Here is a 12,414-nt window from a genome sequence, read left to right as displayed (position 1 = left end):
AGGAAAAAGTACTACAGAGAAATGGGATGTATTAAAATAACTGCTAATTAATAATACTTGTAAATTTATTCCCACCATCAGCAAAAAAAGGAATAAAAATCCTAAACCAATGTGGTTTAATAAAAATATAAAGGGATTAATGGACAAAAAAAGATGAGCATTTCAAAAATACAAATCTGAGGGGGAAGCGGAGTCATTTCAACACAATAAGTACTGTAACAAAATATGCAAAAAAGGAATAAGTGCAGCTAAAGTAGAAACTAAAAACCTAGTAGCAAAGTAAAGCAAAACGAATCCCAAATTTTTTTTTAAGTACATCAACAGCAAGGGAAAAAAGAAGGAGAGTATAGGCCCTTTAAAGGACAAGAGGGGAGTCTTAATCAAAAATGATAATGACATTGCAAACAAACTCAACAAGTTTTTTTCAACGTTATTTACCAGAGGACCAAATGCTGGGTCTAACACAAAATCTCAACAAAGATAATGTCCCACTGCTAAATGCTTATTTATGTGAGGAGTTAGTCTGTGACCGATTAAAAAAGTGAAATATTAATAAGTCACCTGGTCCTGATGGAATTCACCCGAGGGTTCTTATGGAGCTGCACGCTGAACTTGCAAGACCTCTATTTTTGCTCTTCATGGATTCAGTTAAATCGGGTATGGTTCCCAAAGACTGGCATATAGCGGAGGTAGTGCCAATATTTAAAAAGGGGAGCAAAGCTGAACCAGGAAATTATAGACTAGTTAGTCTTACATCTATAGTGGGGAAAGTATTGGAAGGTATTCTAAGGGACAGTATTAAAAAGTTCCTTGAAGTAAAAAAGGTCATTAAAAGGAACCAACATTGATTTGTGAAGGACAGATCATGTCAGACTAACTTACTTGGCTTCTATGAAACATTAAGTGTGAACCTTGGTCAGGGTAAGGAGGTGGATATAATCTGTTTAGACTTTGACAAAGCTTACGACACTGTACCACAAATGCGTCTTATCTACAAGCTACAAGAAATAGGGTTAGGGAGCACAATATGCACTTGGGTCAGTAATTGGTTAGATAATAGGTAGCAGCGCATTGTGGTCAATGGATCATTTTCAATTTGGACTAAAGTACTAAGTGGTGTGCCACAAGGGTCTGTACTTGGACCACTTTTGTTCAACATTTTCATCAACGACCTAACAGTAGGTCTAGAGAGTATGGTATCAATTTTCGCAGACAATATCTAATTGTGTAAGGTTATAAATACGGAGGGGGATGCAGAGTCTCTTCAGAACGACATAACTAAACTGGAAACATGGGCAGCAAAATGGAGAATGAGATTTAACATAGACAAGTGTAAGGTAATGCACTGTGGGGGCAAGACCAAAAATAACACCTACATACTAAATGGGGTAATATTAGGGGATTCTGTACTGGAAAAAGACTTAGGGGTTCACATAGATAACAAATTAAACAGCAGCACCCAAAGTAGGAATGCAGCAAAGAAGGCTAATAAGATATTATCATGCATAAAATGGGGAATTGATATAAGGGCCAAGAATATTATACTCCCATTATATAAATTGCTAGTGAGGCCTCATATTGAATACTGTGTGCAATTTTGGGCACCATATTACAAAAAGGATATTCTGGAGCTAGAAAATGTTCAGAGGCGGGCAACGAAACTAATCAAGGGCATGGAGACACTGGAATATGAGGAAAGGCTTGCAAGGCTAGGCATGTTTACATTGGAAAAGAGGAGACTAAGATGGGACATGATCAACATCTACAAATATATAAGGGGTCAATACACAAAGCTTGGGAGGGACCTGTTTTCTATAAGATCAGCACAGAGAACACGTGGTCACTCGCTTAGGTCAGAGGAGAGGAGTTTCCGCACATTGAGGTGAAAAGGTTTTTTCACAGTAAGGACAATACATGTTTGGAATTCCCTGCCTGAGAGAGTAGTAACTGTGGACTCAGTCAACACCTTTAAGAATGGGTTAGATAAATTTCTATTGGATAAAGATATTCAGGGTTATGGTGCGTAGGCACGCATTATAGTTTATATAACTAGTCCTAACATAAATATAACTAGTCCTATAATAAGACTGCATAGGAGAACACAAATAGGTTGAACTCAATGGACAATTGTCTTTTTTCAACCTTAGTTACTATGTTACTATGTTACATTTGCAGTAATAAAACTAGAGATGAGCGCCGGAAATTTTTCGGGTTTTGTGTTTTGGTTTTGGGTTCGGTTCCGCGGCCGTGTTTTGGGTTCGACCGCGTTTTGGCAAAACCTCACCGAATTTTTTTTGTCGGATTCGGGTGTGTTTTGGATTCGGGTGTTTTTTTAAAAAAACCCTAAAAAACAGCTTAAATCATAGAATTTGGGGGTAATTTTGATCCCAAAGTATTATTAACCTCAAAAAACATAATTTACACTCATTTTCAGCCTATTCTGAACACATCACACCTCACAATATTATTTTTAGTCCTAAAATTTGCACCGAGGTCGCTGTGTGAGTAAGATAAGCGACCCTAGTGGCCGACACAAACACCGGGCCCATCTAGGAGTGGCACTGCAGTGTCACGCAGGATGGCCCTTCCAAAAAACCCTCCCCAAACAGCACATGACGCAAAGAAAAAAAGAGGCGCAATGAGGTAGCTGACTGTGTGAGTAAGATTAGCGACCCTAGTGGCCGACACAAACACCGGGCACATCTAGGAGTGGCACTGCAGTGTCACGCAGGATGTCCCTTCCAAAAAACCCTCCCCAAACAGCACATGACGCAAAGAAAAAAAGAGGCGCAATGAGGTAGCTGTGTGAGTAAGATTAGCGACCCTAGTGGCCGACACAAACACCGGGCCCATCTAGGAGTGGCACTGCAGTGTCACGCAGGATGTCCCTTCCAAAAAACCCTCCCCAATCAGCACATGATGCAAAGAAAAAGAAAAGAAAAAAGAGGTGCAAGATGGAATTATCCTTGGGCCCTCCCACCCACCCTTATGTTGTATAAACAAAACAGGACATGCACACTTTAACCAACCCATCATTTCAGTGACAGGGTCTGCCACACGACTGTGACTGATATGACGGGTTGGTTTGGACCCCCCCCAAAAAAGAAGCAATTAATCTCTCCTTGCACAAACTGGCTCTACAGAGGCAAGATGTCCACCTCATCTTCACCCTCCGATATATCACCGTGTACATCCCCCTCCTCACAGATTATCAATTCGTCCCCACTGGAATCCACCATCTCAGCTCCCTGTGTACTTTGTGGAGGCAATTGCTGCTGGTCAATGTCTCCGCGGAGGAATTGATTATAATTCATTTTAATGAACATCATCTTCTCCACATTTTCTGGATGTAACCTCGTACGCCGATTGCTGACAAGGTGAGCGGCGGCACTAAACACTCTTTGGAGTACACACTTGTGGGAGGGCAACTTAGGTAGAATAAAGCCAGTTTGTGCAAGGGCCTCCAAATTGCCTCTTTTTCCTGCCAGTATAAGTACGGACTGTGTGACGTGCCTACTTGGATGCGGTCACTCATATAATCCTCCACCATTCTATCAATGTTGAGAGAATCATATGCAGTGACAGTAGACGACATGTCCGTAATCGTTGTCAGGTCCTTCAGTCCGGACCAGATGTCAGCATCAGCAGTCGCTCCAGACTGCCCTGCATCACCGCCAGCGGGTGGGCTCGGAATTCTGAGCCTTTTCCTCGCACCCCCAGTTGCGGGAGAATGTGAAGGAGGAGATGTTGACAGGTCGCGTTCCGCTTGACTTGACAATTTTGTCACCAGCAGGTCTTTCAACCCCAGCAGACCTGTGTCTGCCGGAAAGAGAGATCCAAGGTAGGCTTTAAATCTAGGATCGAGCACGGTGGCCAAAATGTAGTGCTCTGATTTCAACAGATTGACCACCCGTGAATCCTTGTTAAGCGAATTAAGGGCTGCATCCACAAGTCCCACATGCCTAGCGGAATCGCTCCGTGTTAGCTCCTTCTTCAATGCCTCCAGCTTCTTCTGCAAAAGCCTGATGAGGGGAATGACCTGACTCAGGCTGGCAGTGTCTGAACTGACTTCACGTGTGGCAAGTTCAAAGGGCATCAGAACCTTGCACAACGTTGAAATCATTCTCCACTGCACTTGAGATAGGTGCATTCCATCTCCTATATCGTGCTCAATTGTATAGGCTTGAATGGCCTTTTGCTGCTCCTCCAACCTCTGAAGCATATAGAGGGTTGAATTCCACCTCGTTACCACTTCTTGCTTCAGATGATGGCAGGGCAGGTTCAGTAGTTTTTGGTGGTGCTCCAGTCTTCTGTACGTGGTGCCTGTACGCCGAAAGTGTCCCGCAATTTTTCTGGCCACCGACAGCATCTCTTGCACGCCCCTGTCGTTTTTTAAAAAATTCTGCACCACCAAATTCAAGGTATGTGCAAAACATGGGACGTGCTGGAATTTGCCCATATTTAATGCACACACAATATTGCTGGCGTTGTCCGATGCCACAAATCCACAGGAGAGTCCAATTGGGGTAAGCCATTCCGCGATGATCTTCCTCAGTTGCCGTAAGAGGTTTTCAGCTGTGTGCGTATTCTGGAAAGCGGTGATACAAAGCGTAGCCTGCCTAGGAAAGAGTTGGCGTTTGCGAGATGCTGCTACTGGTGCCGCCGCTGCTGTTCTTGCGGCGGGAGTCCATACATCTACCCAGTGGGCTGTCACAGTCATATAGTCCTGACCCTGCCCTGCTCCACTTGTCCACATGTCCGTGGTTAAGTGGACATTGGGTACAACTGCATTTTTTAGGAGACTGGTGAGTCTTTTTCTGACGTCCGTGTACATTCTCGGTATCGCCTGCCTAGAGAAGTGGAACCTAGATGGTATTTGGTAACGGGGGCACACTGCCTCAATAAATTGTCTAGTTCCCTGTGAACTAACGGCGGATACCGGACGCACGTCTAACACCAACATAGTTGTCAAGGACTCAGTTATCCGCTTTGCAGTAGGATGACTGCTGTGATATTTCATCTTCCTCGCAAAGGACTGTTGAACAGTCAATTGCTTACTGGAAGTAGTACAAGTGGGCTTACGACTTCCCCTCTGGGATGACCATCGACTCCCAGCGGCAACAACAGCAGCGCCAGCAGCAGTAGGCGTTACACGCAAGGATGCATTGGAGGAATCCCAGGCAGGAGAGGACTCGTCAGACTTGCCAGTGACATGGCCTGCAGGACTATTGGCATTCCTGGGGAAGGAGGAAATTGACACTGAGGGAGTTGGTGGGGTGGTTTGCGTGAGCTTGGTTACAAGAGGAAGGGATTTACTGGTCAGTGGACTGCTTCCGCTGTCACCCAAAGTTTTTGAACTTGTCACTGACTTATTATGAATGCGCCGCAGGTGACGTATAAGGGAGGATGTTCCGAGGTGGTTAACGTCCTTACCCCTACTTATTACAGCTTGACAAAGGGAACACACGGCTTGACACCTGTTGTCCGCATTTCTGGTGAAATACCTCCACACCGAAGAGCTGATTTTTTTGGTATTTTCACCTGGCATGTCAACGGCCATATTCCTCCCACGGACAACAGGTGTCTCCCCGGGTGCCTGACTTAAACAAACCACCTCACCATCAGAATCCTCCTGGTCAATTTCCTCCCCAGCGCCAGCAACACCCATATCCTCCTCATCCTGGTGTACTTCAACACTGACATCTTCAATCTGACTATCAGGAACTGGACTGCGGGTGCTCCTTCCAGCACTTGCAGGGGGCATGCAAATAGTGGAAGGCGCATGCTCTTCACGTCCAGTGTTGGGAAGGTCAGGCATCGCAAACGACACAATTGGACTCTCCTTGTGGATTTGGGATTTCAAAGAACGCACAGTTCTTTGCGGTGCTTTTGCCAGCTTGAGTCTTTTCAGTTTTCTAGCGAGAGGCTGAGTGCTTCCATCCTCATGTGAAGCTGAACCACTAGCCATGAACATAGGCCAGGGCCTCAGCCGTTCCTTGCCACTCCGTGTGGTAAATGGCATATTGGCAAGTTTACGCTTCTCCTCCGACAATTTTATTTTAGGTTTTGGAGTCCTTTTTTTTCTGATATTTGGTGTTTTGGATTTGACATGCTCTGTACTATGACATTGGGCATCGGCCTTGGCAGACGACGTTGCTGGCATTTCATCGTCTCGGCCATGACTAGTGGCAGCAGCTTCAGCACGAGGTGGAAGTGGATCTTGATCTTTCCCTAATTTTGGAACCTCAACTTTTTTGTTCTCCATATTTTATAGGCAGAACTAAAAGGCACCTCAGGTAAACAATGGAGATGGATGGATTGGATACTAGTATACAATTATGGACGGACTGCCACGGTTAGGTGGTATAAAAAAACCACGGTTAGGTGGTATATATTATAATAATAATACAATTATGGATGGACGGACTGCCTGCCGACTGCCGACACAGAGGTAGCCACAGCCGTGAACTACCGCACTGTACACTGGTTGATAAAGAGATAGTAGTATACTCGTAACAACTAGTATTACACTATGACGACGGTATAAAGAATGAAAAAAAAACCACGGTTAGGTGGTATATATTATAATAATAATACAATTATGGATGGACGGACTGCCTGCCGACTGCCGACACAGAGGTAGCCACAGCCGTGAACTACCGCACTGTACACTGGTTGATAAAGAGATAGTAGTATACTCGTAACAACTAGTATGACACTATGACGACGGTATAAAGAATGAAAAAAAAACCACGGTTAGGTGGTATATATTATAATAATAATACAATTATGGATGGACGGACTGCCTGCCGACTGCCGACACAGAGGTAGCCACAGCCGTGAACTACCGCACTGTACACTGGTTGATAAAGAGATAGTAGTATACTCGTAACAACTAGTATGACACTATGACGACGGTATAAAGAATGAAAAAAAAACCACGGTTAGGTGGTATATATTATAATAATAATACAATTATGGATGGACGGACTGCCTGCCGACTGCCGACACAGAGGTAGCCACAGCCGTGAACTACCGCACTGTACACTGGTTGATAAAGAGATAGTAGTATACTCGTAACAACTAGTATGACACTATGACGACGGTATAAAGAATGAAAAAAAAACCACAGTTAGGTGGTATATATTATAATAATAATACAATTATGGATGGACGGACTGCCTGCCGACTGCCGACACAGAGGTAGCCACAGCCGTGAACTACCGCACTGTACACTGGTTGATAAAGAGATAGTAGTATACTCGTAACAATTAGGATGACACTATGACGGTATAAAGAATGAAAAAAAAACCACGGTTAGGTGGTAGGTATATAATAATAAATAATACAATTCTGGTCGGACGGACTGCCTGCCGTGTGCCGACACAGAGGTAGCCACAGCCGTGAACTACCGCACTGTACACTGGTTGATAAAGAGATAGTAGTATACTCGTAACAATTAGGATGACACTATGACGGTATAAAGAATGAAAAAAAAACCACGGTTAGGTGGTAGGTATATAATAATAAATAATACAATTCTGGTCGGACGGACTGCCTGCCGTGTGCCGACACAGAGGTAGCCACAGCCGTGAACTACCGCACTGTACACTGGTTGATAAAGAGATAGTAGTATACTCGTAACAATTAGGATGACACTATGACGGTATAAAGAATGAAAAAAAAACCACGGTTAGGTGGTAGGTATATAATAATAAATAATACAATTCTGGTCGGACGGACTGCCTGCCGTGTGCCGACACAGAGGTAGCCACAGCCGTGAACTACCGCACTGTACACTGGTTGATAAAGAGATAGTAGTATACTCGTAACAATTAGGATGACACTATGACGGTATAAAGAATGAAAAAAAAACCACGGTTAGGTGGTAGGTATATAATAATAAATAATACAATTCTGGTTGGACGGACTGCCTGCCGTGTGCCGACACAGAGGTAGCCACAGCCGTGAACTACCGCACTGTACACTGGTTGATAAAGAGATAGTAGTATACTCGTAACAATTAGGATGACACTATGACGGTATAAAGAATGAAAAAAAAACCACGGTTAGGTGGTAGGTATATAATAATAAATAATACAATTCTGGTCGGACGGACTGCCTGCCGTGTGCCGACACAGAGGTAGCCACAGCCGTGAACTACCGCACTGTACTGTGTCTGCTGCTAATATAGACTGGTTGATATTTAAAGAGATATTAGTAGTATACAACAATACTATACTGGTGGTCAGGCACTGGTCACCACTCCTGCAGCAAAAGTGTGCACTGTTAATTAATATAATTGTACTCCTGGCTCCTGCTAACAACCTGCAGTGCTCCCCAGTCTCCCCCACAATTAATTATAAGCTTTTAATTTATACATTGATGACTGTGCAGCACACTGGGCTGAGCTGAGTGCACACAGACTGAGTCACACTGTGTGACTGACTGTGCTGTGTATCGTTTTTTTTTTCAGGCAGAGAACGGATATAGCAGAGAGAAGTGAACGGATATATTATATTAAATAAAAGTTAACTAGCAACTGCACTGGTCACTGACTGTGGTAAACTAACTCTGTCTGCGACTCTGCACAATCTCTCTCTATCTAATCTATCTATCTCTATTCTAATGGAGAGGACGCCAGACACGTCCTCTCCCTATCAATCTCAATGCACGAGTGAAAATGGCGGCGACGCGCGGCTCCTTATATAGAATCCGAGTCTCGCGATAGAATCCGAGCCTCGCGAGAATCCGACAGCGTCATGATGACGTTCGGGCGCGCTCGGGTTAACCGAGCAAGGCGGGAAGATCCGAGTCGCTCGGACCCGTGGAAAAAAAAGTGAAGTTCGTGCGGGTTCGGATTCAAAGAAACCGAACCCGCTCATCTCTAAATAAAACATCAACTTATTTGCGTACAAGGGCCCTCATTCCAAGTTGTTCGCTCGCAAGCTGCTTTTAGCAGCTTTGCACACGCTAAGCCGCTGCCCTCTGGGAGTGAATCTTAGCTTAGCAGAATTGCGAACGAAAGATTAGCAGAATAGCGAATACAAATTTCTTAGCAGTTTCTGAGTAGCTCGCGACTTACTCCTACACTGCGATCAGTTCAGTCAGTTTCGTTCCTGGTTTGACGTCACAAACACGCCCTGCGTTCGCCCAGCCATTCCCCTGTTTCTCCAGACACTCCCGCGTTTTTCCCCGACACGCCTGCGTTTTTCCACACACTCGAAGAAAACGGTCAGTTTCTGCTCAGAAACACCCACTTCCTGTCAATTCCACTACGATCAGCAGAACGATGAAAAAACCTTGTTAAGCCGTGAGTAAAATACCAAACTTTTGTGCAAATTTACTTGGCGAATGCGCACTTCGAACATTGCGCATGCGCAGTTTGTGACTAATCGCTAATAGCTAATAGGGAAAAAAATAACGAGCGAACAACTCGGAATGAGGGACAATAGCCGCTTTGTGACCACATCTGAATTAGGCTAAGAGTATGGGGTATATTTACTAAGCTCCCGATTTTGACCGAGATGCCGTTTTTTCTTCAAAGTGTCATCTCTGGAATTTACTAAGCAAAAATCTCGGCAGTGATGAGGGCATTCGTAATATGTTGGAAGTCCTTGCCAAAAAATACGAATCAATACACCATCGGTCAAATACGCAAGAAAATTGGTAGAACTCGGTAATTTACTAAAAAGTGCAAAGTAAAAAAAAAACAAATACTGCCGTGAAAAAATACAATTCGTAATAAAGTGCTAAAAAAACCAGACCTGCTTTTTTTACCGTGATTGGATAGGCATGCACGGATCCCTGAGATCCGTGCATGTATATCTGTGGGAAGGGGTGGGAAAGTGTTAATTAAAAAAAAAAAAAATAGCGTGGGGTCCCCCCTCCTAAGCATAACCAGCCTCTGGCTCTTTGAGCCGGTCCTGGTTGCAGAAATATGGGAAAAAAATTGACAGGGGTTCCCCATATTTAAACAACCAGCACCGGGCTCTGCGCCTGGTCATGGTTCCAAAAATACGAGGGACAAAAAGCGTAGGGGTCCTCCGTATTTTTGAAACCAGCACAGGGCTCCACTAGCTGGACAGATAATGCCACAGCCGGGGGTCACTTTTATACAGTGCCCTGCAGCCGTGGCATTAAATACCCAACTAGTCACCCCTGGCCGGGGTACCCTGGGGGAGTGGGGACCCCTTCAATCAAGGGGTCCTCCCCCCAGCCACCCAAGGGCCAGGGGTGAAGCCCAAGGCCGTCCCCCCCATCCAAGGGCTGCGGATGGGAGGCTGATAGCCTTTGGTCAAAGTGATTGATATTGCTTTTAGTAGCAGTACTACAAGGCCCAGCAAGCCTCCCCCGCAAGCAGGTACTTGGAGAACCACAAGTACCAGCATGCGGCAGAAAAACGGGCCTGCTGGTACCTGTATCCATTTTTTTTATTTTTACAAGTACGTGGATTACAAAAGGATTACCAGCAGAGGAGCCTTCTACCATGGATTTGGTGAGTATAATTTTTTCAACAGGTACACCATGGATTCTACTGGAGAAGAGGACCGACCTGCGTGTGAACATAAGGTAAGTATGTGTATATGGAGGTGTGCATTTATGTATTAAAATTATACTTTCAAGGTGTGTGTGTGTGATGTCTTTTTTGGGGTATTTTTTTAGTAGTAGTACTACAGGTACCAGCAGGCCCGTTTTTCTGCCGCATGCTGGTATTTGTGGTTCTCCAAGTACCAGCTTGCAGGGGAGGCTTGCTGGGCCTTGTAGTACTGCTACTAAAAACAATATCATTCACTTTTCACAAAGGCTATCAGCCCCCCATCCGCAGCCCTTGGATGGGGGGACAGCCTCGGACTTCACCCCTGGCCCTTGGGTGGCTGGGGGGGACCCCTTGATTGAAGGGGTCCCCACTCCCCCAGGGTACCCCGGCCAGGGGTGACTAGTTGGATATTTAATGCCACGGCCGCAGGGCACTGTATAAAAGTGACCCCCGGCTGAGCATTATCTGTCCAGCTAGAGGAGCCCGGTGCTGGTTTCAAAAATACGGGGGACCCCTACGCTTTTTGTCCCCCGTATTTTTGGAACCAGGACCAGGCGCAGAGCCCGGTGCTGGTTGTTTATATATGGGGGAACCCCTGTCAATTTTTCCCCCATATTTCTGCAACCAGGACCGGCTCAAAGAGCCTGAGGCTGGTTATGCTTAGGAGGGGGGACCCCACGCAATTTTATTTGGGAAAAAAAACACTTTCCCACCCCTTCGCACAGATATACATGCATGGATCTCAGGGATCCGTGCATGCCTATCCAATCACGTAAAAAAAAAAAGCAGGTCTGTTTTTTTTAGCACTTTATTACGAATTGTATTTTTTCACGGCAGTATTTGTTTTTTTTTTACTTTGCACTTTTTAGTAAATTACCGAGTTCTACCAATTTGCTGGCGTATTTGACCGATGGTGTATTGATTCGTATTTTTTGCCAAGGACTTCCAAAATATTAAGAATGCCCTCATCACTGCTGAAATTTTTGCTTAGTAAATTCCCGAAATTACACTTTGAAGAAAAAACGGCATCTCGGTCAAAATCGGGAGCTTAGTAAATATACCCCATGGAGACCAGATTGTGTGATATTTACCAGTTGAGTTATTTTGTAAGTTGGTAATATGTCCCATAGAAGCAATAAAATAAATTTTTGCCACTAGGGCTGCCGTTGATAGTGGGTGGTGGTTCTTCCAGTGATTAGCTATTAGGGATTTAGCGGCATTACAAATATGGGTGCTTAATTTATCCTGGGCTTTGGAGATGTCGTAAAAAGGGGCATTCAGTATAGCTGTTATAGGTTTTAAAGCAACATCAATGCCAAGGGCTTGATGGACCACTTGGTGAACTTTGTTCCAAAATAAACAAATAGAGGAAAATATGCCCACCTCCTACATTTGTCGGATGTTGTAGGGAAAATAGAATGGAGCTTGGCAGGGACAAAGTACCAGCGAGTATAAACTTTGTAGCATGTTTCTCGAATTGCAATGCTAATAGGAGCATTAGCTGTATGTAATGTAGTTTATTCCCATTGATCATCATCCAAGGGTCCAGTGAGGTCCGATTCCCATGCTAATTCATGTGGTTCATGCTGAGGGTGAACTGGAGTCAGGATGGAGTTATACATTTCTCAGATATTCCCCTTCCTTCCAATTGAGTACAAGCATAGACATTCAGATGAAGATGGCAAATGCAACGAAGAAGATTTAGATTGAGATCGGATAAAACAAATGATTTTGCTGTATTGGAACAGACACGTAGAAGATAAATTATAACATGTTTGAAGAGCCACAAGGGATGAGGGGGCAGATTTACCTTTAACATGAATAAATCGCTCTATATCGCAGTAACGCCAAGAGGCCACTTATCTGTTGTCGCC

Source organism: Pseudophryne corroboree, chromosome 1, assembly GCF_028390025.1.
Source record: "Pseudophryne corroboree isolate aPseCor3 chromosome 1, aPseCor3.hap2, whole genome shotgun sequence".
Lineage (NCBI taxonomy): Eukaryota > Metazoa > Chordata > Amphibia > Anura > Myobatrachidae > Pseudophryne > Pseudophryne corroboree.
Note: the sequence above shows the minus strand (reverse complement) of the source record.